The sequence below is a fragment of the Diceros bicornis genome, chromosome X (assembly GCF_020826845.1).
Source record: "Diceros bicornis minor isolate mBicDic1 chromosome X, mDicBic1.mat.cur, whole genome shotgun sequence".
NCBI lineage: Eukaryota > Metazoa > Chordata > Mammalia > Perissodactyla > Rhinocerotidae > Diceros > Diceros bicornis.
In genome coordinates this window covers 27,361,002-27,372,656 of record NC_080781.1, presented here as the reverse complement: position 1 = coordinate 27,372,656, position 11,655 = coordinate 27,361,002, and the positions used below count along the sequence as shown (strand labels likewise).

At 33.6% G+C, this 11,655-nt stretch overlaps 1 non-coding gene across 1 annotated transcript; it reads right to left on the bottom strand.

The window, feature by feature from the left end:
* Nucleotides 1-3,966: 3,966 nt before the first annotated feature.
* LOC131401545 (small nucleolar RNA SNORA31) lies at nt 3,967-4,096 on the bottom strand. The gene has a single exon (XR_009217738.1). It is a non-coding gene; the product is annotated as a small nucleolar RNA SNORA31 (small nucleolar RNA).
* Nucleotides 4,097-11,655: the final 7,559 nt, after the last annotated feature.

Genomic DNA, 11,655 nt, shown 5'->3' with positions numbered 1-11,655 from the left:
CTAAAGGCAGGAATATATTCCTTGTGTTTATTTCCTAAAAATTGATCTCAAGTAGTATTTTAAAATTTAGATATCAAGAAGTCAATTTGTATTTTTTGTCTTCTATGAGAAAAGCTCTCTGCTAAGCCTGTATGAAGAAGCCTGTATGAAAATTAGACGTTTCCCGCTTTCAAGAAAATGCTATCTAAAAAAGGGATATGGAATATTGGGTACAAAGAGTCATTATACAAAGTATGTTGGCAATTCTGAGGCTAGGAAGATTTTTTTTTTTTATTAAACATATTATGTGATATTTAAATAGGCCTTGGAGTTTAGGCGTAGGAAAAAAAGGGCTTTCATACAGGTTAAGGGTGAAAATCAAGCATAGAGATGGAAAACTACAGTGTATAATCTACTCCCTGTAACTTTACCTATAAAATAAAAATACCAGTACATAAGGGATACATGTGCAAGGATATTTGTTGCAGCATTGTTCATAATGGAAAAAAAGAAAGAAAACAAACGGAAACAAAGAATAACTTACAATAAGAAAATTGTTAAGTAAATTTTAGAACATCTAAGCATAGACTCTGATGCAGCTATTAAAATGTATGAATTTGAGATATACCTGTTGGCTAAGAAGTATTAATACAACATAACATTGATCACAAAAATCACATGTATAAAGTATATACAATAAATTATCAACTATATTTTAAAATACAATCCTATATAGATATGTGTCTTATTTATGTAAGTATGCTTTATATGATTATATTAATTGGAGGAAAATATTGAGTGCACAACCTGGAAATATATAATTAGGTTATTTGAATATCCTAATTTCCCTATTTGAATAGGGAAAGTTTGTAGATGGAATAAGACAAGGGTGAGTTAAGTAAAAGATAAAAGAGAGAATGTATATGATCATATTTTTGCAGCTATTTTAAATGATATGTATTTAAAAATCTTGTAAAATAAAATGCATATTTAGAGGCAATGATGGAGAATGAATTCAGAAAGGTAGCACTATCGTCTAAGAATTTTCATAGTCGTTTTGACATTTACAGATGGTTTTAATGACCTGACCATGGAGGAGATACCCTAATTTTAGCATGTTTCTCCACAACTTTAATTTTTTGGTTCCTATTAAATGTCTTCAAAACTTCTTTCACCACTGGCTCCTTATCAAGAGGATTTACCAGTTTATTCTTTAAAAAACTAGATACGGGGCTGGCCCAGTGGCGCAAGCGGTTGAGTGCGCGCGCTCCGCTGCGGCAGCCCGGGGTTCGCTGGTTCGGATCCCGGGTGCGCACCGACGCACTGCTTGGTAAGCCGTGCTGTGGCGGCGTCCCATATAAAGTGGAGGAAGATAGGCACCGATGTTAGCCCAGGGCCCTCTTCCTCAGCAAAAAAAGAGGAGGATTGGCGGATGTTAGCTCAGGGCTGATCTCCTCACAAAAAAAAAAAAAAAAAAAAAAAAAACTAGATACACAAAACCTTAATTTATTCCAACATAAATTCTTCATCTTCTGTCTGTGAATTTGGTTTTGATTCCTCCTATTGAAATTCAACCTTCTTCCTTCAGATATCCACAGATCTCACTCCCTCATTTCCTTTCGGAGTGCCTATTAGCTCCCGTTACCATGACTACCATCACACCCTCCAATTCTCACTCTCCATCCCCTTATGATGTTCTTTATGTTTCTTCACATTCTTTATCACCTTAGGATATTATACATCTATTTTCTTAGTTGTTTATTGTCTATTTCCTTTGTTTAATGTAATCCCCGTGAGAGCTCCCTGCTATATCCTCAGCACCTAGAATAGGACCTGGTATGTAGTGGGCACTCCTTAAATAGTTGTCGAAGAAACTCTCAAAATTAATGCTAATGTAATTGCCAAATCTGTTGGCTCCTCTGCCATTTGATCCTGTCAGTAACACCCCTACTTTCCCCCCCCTTTTTTTTTTAACTCAATGGCCCTTTAGCTGCTATCATGTTACTAGTTTTTATTCCTAACATATCCCTAAAGCCTTTCCTAGCAACTCTCTTCCCCCTCATCTTGAGTATGTGCCCCCACCAGGTTCAAGCTTGGTGTTTCCTTTTTCCCTCACTAATGTCAACTTTGGTTTTATTCCAATTTCTTGGCTTTAGCTATACCATTTGTTCATCTCTGTTCCAACCCTTATCTCCAGTCCTACTACCATTCCTGCATTGGTCAACTCCTATGGGGCATCACACTTGGATATCCCTATGTTACTGCAATTTCCATATGCCTTCAGCAAAATTACCCCTACTCTTCCCTTCCAAGTCACCCCTCAATCGACTTTCCTGTTTTTTCCAACCTCTCTAGGTTCAAACCCCCCTCCCTTTCTCCCTTCTCTGCAGGCCATGCTTTCACTTTTCAATACCTTTTTTTTTGTTTTTCTTCAAGTTATTTCTTAGATAAAAGTCATACTACCTTACATTGTGACTGCCTCTAATCTACTCTCTCTGCCTTCACATTCTCCTTTCCAATCTACTCATAATACTATCAGCCATAAAAATCACTTTTATCATGTCATTTTTCTGCTCAAACCCTCAGTAGGTCCACTATGTTTACAGGATCTGGGTATAAAATCCCTGTTTCTGGTATTGAAGGCCCATTCTAATGTGATCTCAAAATTATGTTCTAATAAATCTACCTGTGTTTTTCTACTTCCTAATTTTTGTATATGCCATCAAGCATGTCTCAGCAACTCTCAAAATATATTTAGTTATCAGAAAAACTCACAAATTACTCCTCTGTAGGCCTTTTATTTGCCGTCCATCCTTGAAAAGATCTCCCTCTCTCTCCTCTGAACTGCAATCACTTTTGCCTGTACAATCCATTTAGAAATTAATCAGGTACAGCCAAATGACATGTCTTCTATTGCCTTGAACCTTTATTTAAAACTTTAATTTTTTATATGATTACATCTTGTTTCCTACCATAGTGGTAAGCTTCTAGAGAGTAATAAACTAGTCTCATATTTACTTTACTTCAGATTTAGTGGATTGCCTTGTACATGGTAGGAATTCAGTAAACACTTGGTGACCTGAGTTATTAATGCCTTTGTCTATTTAATCTGAGGAAATATTGGTACTATTAAAACTGCACCACAAGGATTTGAGTAATTGAGCCATTCGTTTTTTAAATATACCGCTTAACTCACTATACTGTTTTCTCATAATCACAACTTAATTTTGTGTTTGTAGTGTGTTATTTCTTGTGAAGCACCGAAAAGCTTAAAGAAAGGAAAATAACAGGTGTCATCATATTTAAAAGAGAAACCTTAACACTAGTAAGTCCCTCAGCAAGTATGGTGACTATGATAATGTGCAGTGACAAGCAGAAAAATGTACTTTCTTTGCAACACTTACCTACTGCTCTAGGATAATAGTGTGTGGTTAATAACAGGCACACTTTCAGGGAAAAATACGTTCTTTCAAAATGATGCCTTAAAGTTGACTACAGGAGAAACTATTTGACTGAACTGCCTAGTAAAAGAACATTTTAAATAATGTAAAATTCTCACCGCAAAGGACTGTGAAGTGTTGAGCTGAAAAAAGTAAAAATGGCAAAGATTTTTTTGTACAAGTGGATTCTTGCAGTGTATTTTCATATCTTTCACTTATAAGACATTCAGCATGAAAATGTTTATTCAAAAACCATTTTTGTATATGTCTTCTAATGAAAGCATGATGTCAAAATGATTTTCATCGTTGAGAACTTGTAAAGAACTTCTTTGTACAGTTTTTCCTATGAATATGTCCCTAAGATTAAAGCAAGTTTCCAACAAGAAATGAATATGCAATCTACCAAATCCTTCTCAAGCTTTCTTTTTTTTTTAACTCAAATTTTCGATTCTTTTTTTGGAGTAAATTATCTTGTTCACTCTTTTCAAGATTATTTCTGAGTTGCAAATATTTTCTCTCCGTTTTCCCCTGTATTACCATGTTTTTCTCCTGTATTCCTCCATTCAGTCTTGGCTGCCACAATCAGTTAGAAATTGTGAGGACACTTTTTTCTTGTATCTGTAGTGGAAACCTTAGTAGCAGATAGTAACTGCTCCAGGTCTGTCAAATAGATGCATTCAAGCTTTCTTCATATATTGAAGGATCTATGACCTAAAGAAATTTACAATCTTCCCAATTTGCTTTAAGAACATTTGTGTAAGAAATATAATATAGTATAAAGAAAAACTACATTGGGCTAGAAGTCGAAATGCCTGGGTAATAACAATCTCAACTTCATCAATTTAACTTCAACAAATTACTTAATTTCTGTGATGGATGATTTTTTGTGTCAATTTGACTTGGCCAGGAGGCGCCCAGACATTTGATCCAGCGTTATTCTGGATGTGTCAGTGAGGGTGTTAATGGACATGTATACACCTTTGTTAGTTCTGTGTCTCCGGGGAACCCTGACTAATACAATTTCTCTGAATATCACTGGTCACTCTTCAGAGTCTCAAAATAGATATAAAAGATGGCTCCCATCTTTCATAGGGTTAATGTGGGGAAGTTTTTCAAATTAATTAATATGCTTTGTAAGCTATGAAATGCCATAGGAATTTGATAGTATTGCTCTTAATGTTATTATTTTTAAATCAAATTTTTCCTGGTGAGTCATTTTTTTAATACTAGTGCAGACCTTCTTGCCATTTTACTCTAGCTAATGGCCTGAGCCAAAAATTATATAACACTGTGTGAGCCAAAACTTCAGACATACCTGGGGTGCCTTGAAATTAACTACCAAAAAAGTTACATTAAGCACTGCTTTCTCTGCCCACTAGATACCTGAACAAATAATACCCGCTTTTTTCTTCCACCTCAAATATGTGGATCCTTTTCAAATCTTATATTTTAAACTAAAGTTAATGATGGGCTGAAATGCATATATAGAACTCTTCATAGTTATTATCCGTTCCTAGTACTGGAAAAATATCTCAGAGCACCTGGTCATACTGCATATGGAAATGTTGTTATGTGAGTACAGAAGGGTAGAAAAATATGAGCAGGACATTAGAGCCCTTTATACATGAAAGTCACTAAGATGCCCTCAAATTAAATGCGTTTGCTTAGTGCATTAAAGATCAATTGAGTGGTCCAACACTGTTCAGTCACAATAGAGTTCTTTCAAAGCTAGACGTAATTAAATAAGCTCCAAATATTCCATTGGCAGCTGTTGTTTGTTGGGTTGATTGATTCTCCATAGTCAAAAGCATATGATTAGAAACTTACCCTGATGATAACAGTAATTCACCGTGACAAGGAAGCCACTTTCAATAGGTTGAATGTTACCCAGAATAGATGTATATAACCTGCTACAGTAGAAGCTGGGTCAATACAAGCAGACTGACATTTGGCCTAGTTCTTGTTACCATTACTTTTCTTTATTAAGGACACAAAATGATCGCCTTGGTGCGGGGCTGAGTTTCCCTCTTATAAATAGAGTAAATATTTTGCCATTTCACAGGAGGAGGAAACAGATCCAGAAACATCCCTTATGCTTGTCAAAAACCCATTCACTTAGACTAGGGGCATGGACAAACATTTCTGATTCCAGTGCAAACACATATGAGGGGAGAAAATGTAGTCTGAAGTGTTACTTGGAAAAATCAAAACCAAGCATTATTTATTTGCAAAGGGAGCTCTGCAAGTCTGGTTGCATCAACATTTGCCATTCTCCTTGCTGGAACCAAAATCTTTAAACATTGATTGAAAAGCAATGAGTAACTTACAATACTGCAGTGCTTTTGGATCAAACCAGTAGCTAATAAGGACAACTAATCATCCCTTGTAATTTAAGGCCAATTTACTACTCCTAGCAAATTCTACCAGTATCTCACATTACAAAATAAAAACTGCTCTTGAAAACATATGTATAAGTCAATTTTTAGAAATAATTTTCATCAGCAATACATAACAGAGCTGGAAAAAAAGAAAATGTAAGAACCAGGTGCTCACTCATAAGATCGCATTTTATCCTCACAACAATACTAGGTGGTAGGTGCTAGTATTATTACTTATTAAATTTTACAAATAAACTGAGGATCAAGTGACTTGCTCCAAGTCACATAACTGATAAATGGACAAATCGTTTTCTTAAAATCTTACTCGTCTGAACTTTGTATCAGATCAATTACCTGCCATTCTGTGATAAAGCACAAATTTCTCTTCAATTTAGATAGCTATGTAATAAGCTCTTTAGCCTGATCTTCTGTATAGTGTACTGTTTTCTCAAACAAGGCAGGATATATCTAATTTTTAGAAATTAGATATTTAAATGCATGCTAGAAAATAAGCAGGAGATGAGAAAATATATTTTTTCAAATACGAGTTGTTTGATTAGTACTATTGCTACCTCTATTAAGAAGAATTGTGTATTTACATAAGGCAGAATAAACATAATAGAGATTTTTTGATCTTGTCATTCTTTCCCTATGCCAAGAGAAGATGATAAGCAAATGGATTTCAGAGCAGAAGTCATCTAAATCTTTTCACCAAATGGGTATTTAAGCATTTTTCCTCCAACAGTCATGAATACAAATAAAAATCTTAATTGTTTGGCAAATCATGCTGAACTTCATAAGTAATTAAATGGTGATTTTTTTTTATCATAGCTCAATAACAAGTATTATTTTAAATGTCTTCTACTCGTGATAGATACACACACAGACACATAGACACACACACATACACCTTCCGCTTCACACACCTATAGACATTTTGTTTCTATCATAGTTAACAAGATTCAAACATTTTGTCTCACTGAGTATTTCTCCATGTGACATACACACAAGAATACTACAGTTTTAGTTCCATCTCCGTCTAAGCTTATTTTTAATATTTAGAGCAAGGCCATATATTGGTTGCTTTTTCTTTTTTCTTTTTGCCTATAATTTCTAAAGTTCAGTGTCAAAATTTTTGAAAATGTATAAAAGTATTTAAAAAATTAAAACACTCAGTCTTTCTCCTCATGTATTGCTGTTAATAGTGTTTAACTTTTCTTTCAACCTTTTGGTGATTTTTCAGATTTTGTTTCTATTAAAAAAGTAGAAGAGTATTGCATATTCTATTTTATCCTCTATTATTTACTATTTCCCTTATATTTTATTTAATACATTCATTAGACATTTTTTATTTTAAAAGTCAATATTTATATAAAAGGCAAGATACCAAATATGACTGTAAATAATTAACTTAATTATTGGGCATTTTAATTATTTCCAAATTTTGTTCATTGCAATGACCGTCCTTATTCATGAATCTATGTATTTAAATTCATTTCATGTCACCTTCTCTTGCAACCAATGGGCTGCAGCCATTCTTGTTTTCTTTCAGCTTCTTTTTACGTACACGTATCAACCCCTTTCTTGACTAGGGGACTTCACACATCCTATTTCCTCCATCTGGATAGATAGTTAACTTTAGCATTCTTGGGACAGCTATTTCAGTAACCTCATCCCAAAAGCCTTTCCAGACCACCTAATAAAAAGTTATAATATTATCTAACAATTCCACAATTATTGGGCATTTTCTCCACTCTCTAACAGCATTCTGTGTTTTTCTTTCATAGCACTTATTACAATTTGTGTGTATATATATGTGTGTGTGTGTGTGTGCGTGTATGTATGTATATGTTTGGTTTTTTGCTGTTTGTCTATGCCCAAATTCAAATGCTATGAGGTCAGAAACTGATATAAGATGCAGTACACACAAGGAATACTTATTGAACAAATTAATTATCTTCTTAGTCTTGTAGGTGGATGATTACCTTATTGTTTATTTCTGTGCATTTAAATAGCTAGATAAATAAAGAGATAATGTTGGTTGTCAATTAAAATCTAAATGTCAGTGTTTAAGCATGTAAGAGCTCTGTCAACTTAATCCACACTTACCCAAAAGGCTATTACATAGGGGCAACATAAATATTTTCCTAAATGTTGATATTGATATTTAAAAAAATACAATGGACTTTTCAAAGCAATTTCTTTTACATAACCATCCCTGCTGGGGAGTGAGGTATTTACTTTTTAATATTGCTAAAATTGACAAGTAGAGAATGTATTGCTATGTGAAAGAATTTTAAACCATCATGCAGAAGTTTTGTTTTTGGCTCAGTTATGAATAGCAGAGCTTCAGCCAAATTACCTTCGTATGCTGAATTAATGATAGTAGAAGATAAATTTGTTAATGTTTCTGGTCTCTTCTGGGTTTCTTCTATTTTTGTGAATTCTTCTCTTTTTAGAAGAAATAATAGTAAAATATTACCACATCTATTCTTTCACATTGTTTCTAACTCTTATGGTGATCTTCAAAATAAAATATGATCTTTAAATACTTGGAAAATGAAAAACATCATTGGTTTTTATGGCATGCCGTTTGGTTTGTTGACCTTTCGTTCTCACATTATGACCTATTACAACGAGAACACATTGAAACAAATCATTCCACATTACCGTTGGCCTGGGTAAAGACCGCACTGTTGCAGCAACATGTCAGATGAGCCTCATTCAACCTTGTATTTTTATAGAGAAAAAGATAATGTGCTTATTTTCATTTCTGAAGATTGGCCAATATTCTTTACTGAAAGATGCTAGTTTAAAAACTTATCCACGTGTACAACACCTGGTCTGTCCACATAACCTCAATAAGAAAATTTAAGAATAAAGCTTCCCAACCTCAATAAGAAAATTTAAGAATAAAGCTTCCCCTACCCTCCAGTGTATATCCTGCCAGCAAGTGCATCTGAAAGAAATTAGAACCTTGTTTGTGTTTTTTCATCATGTTAGTACAGCACTTTTCAATAAAAATAAATTACTTTTGAGCATATTTTTTTGGACAACAAAAAAGAAAAGATCCATTTGATTGATAGTGGACAGAATTTTCATTAAGTGTAACAGCAAAAAAATACCCCAGTTGCATCATTCACCTTCTTGTTTGAAAGGAAAATAGAAAATTAGATGCAACGAACTCTACACAAATGTTCACTATGCGTATTTTAACCATTAAATACATTATCAAGAATCATGTCAGCATGACTTTCTAATATAGTGGCTTTACAAAAACATGTAATCTAATCTAGGAAAGCTGTGGTCCTCTCTAAATTAACTTCAAACATATTCTGGGTTGATATTTCTCATTATTTTGGTCCACTTTTTTTACATAATGATTACATTTAATTGAATATACAAACACTATCAAAATAGAAAGACAAAATAGTTGTTTAATAGGAAAACCTGTATCAAATAAGCTTTTTCTTCCATGGAAAAGAGCTATAATAATGAAACACTTGGTTTAGTATTTTCACAATAATTTAAATGTGTATGCAATTTGCCTAATTTTGTATATTCTACTTTACATGTGTCTGCATATCTCTGTAATATCTAAGTACTTGAGTCGCAAAAGAGGCAGTACTGAGTAATGGGACTCTCACGGAAATGTAGTGATAATCTGGAGCCTGGTCCTGGGTCTGATACCTGCAGGTCGACTTACACAAGTCATTTAGGCTCCCAATTCCTCATCCTTTTTTTTTAACCACTTGATTGAGGTGTGATTGACATATATAAAGCTATACATATTTAATATATACACTTGATGATATTGGAGAGGAGTATGCATCCATGAAACCATCACCACAACCTATGTCATAAACATATCCATCACCTCCAATTCCTCATCTTTAACATGGGGATAGTAACACATTTTTTTGCTTACCTCGAACTTTTGTGTGGGTCTCAAATAATCTGACAGCACTTTATAAAGTATGTAAGAGTAAGATATTATCTCAATAAGATAATTGTAATAATTCTCTTAGCATAGTAATAGTATCTTGGCCTGTTTGACACCATCAAATTTCCTATGTGATAAATGCTATTCCTGATTTGAACAAAGGATCATACCAGGAGAGGTGAATAGGTAGATACTTAAGTTGTTGCTGAATCTGGAATGTATTGTAAATATCTCAGATTGATCCTCTCCCCTTTTTTTTCCCACAACTTTCTTTACACGTTGAGAATATGATATTGCTTTAAATGGAGAATACAAAGCTAACCTTATTTGTTTGTCTTTACTGATTAAAACATCTAAAGTACTTCTTTAAAGCAGCAAATTGAGTTTTAGGTTTTATTGATTTATACCCTTCTTCAATCCACAAAGGCTTTGAGACAGTGTATAACAAAATTTCAAACTATAAAATGAAATATTAATAGAAAAAAATGGAAGCAGGGGAGATACAGACTACAGTTATATATTAAAGCCAAGAATAAGAAAAAAGAACATAAATATGGAAGAAGCATGGTGTAAAGTGGGTGTTTTGAGGAAACGCCTCCAAATCACGACAGTTCTTATTAGCCTTTTATTTTGAATGTCAAAACAAAATTAGAGCTGTTTCCAGCTATTTCCCTAAAATATGTTTGCTGTAATAATTCTAACTTGTCCTCACTTGAGTATTCCTCTCAGTTTTTATAAAAGGCAGCATGTTCATAGGGCATCAAGTAAACTAGACTTACTGAACTTTTAACAGCCCTTCTCCCTTGATATTTTCATGGTAGACATTGATTTATTCAACACTAATATGTAGAAAAATACCATTAAAAAAAGCTCTGAAATGATGAGATTAGAAGAGCTTAACAACATTACTTGAGAAGTGATGAATTGTTATTTATGACTTTGGATGTATTTTGTCCACTATACACGGCTATATTCATAAGTAACTTTAATAGCAGCTACTTGAGCAAATAATATAGTGAATTATATTTACAGGTGCTGCTATCTTAATAGCTAAGATGAGATGACCTTATTTAAAAATATTGCACTTGAATAATTAAAATGCAGCACTGGAAAAAGCTATTTTGTCTATTCTCTCACTCTAAAGTAAAACACCCAGATAAAATATCTTGTTTGGATAAGATTATATTAATTTATTTTCCAAATGAATAGAGCATTTTTTTCTGATTAAAACATATACTTTTTCATTGTAAAAATACATTCAAAATGATGAAAGAAAAGAAAAAGAATAAAAATCACCAATAATCTCATTTCCCAGAGATCACACTTAACATTTTTTAGGATATTCATCTAGTCTAATTGCCTCTCTTTTCAGAAATCTCCCTCCTGTGTAGGTTTTTCCATGCCCCTGCATCTTACTTCCTCTTGTTCTGTTCTTGTGTAAAGGAAATGTATTTTCGCCATGTCGAACACACAAAGTGGTTCATGTACCAGATCATTGTGTCTGTTTGTTATTAGCCAGAGGCCCTCGAACTTGTTCAGATGGTAGACAATTGGACATTATGCTGGTCCTTGTACAACACATTGAAGTACTTACGTAGTTCTTCATTTTAGGAACTGGGGACAATTTTATTAAATGAAAAAAAATATTTTCAGTTGCTTAGAAATGTGAAATTCAATTTTCATACTGCAAAAGAGATTAAACAAACCACAAACACAGGCACACATGTCCACCATAAGAACAAGTTGTCATACAAACCCAAATTAGCTCCCTCACGTTGTCTTTGTTAACGGGTATTTGTTTGCTCCTTGTTCAGTCATCCAGAAATGCTCTTTAGCAGGAATAGATGGAAACCAGTTGCAGTGACTTTTTTCCATTCTTCAAAATTGGGATGACATTTGCCCATCTCCAGTGTTA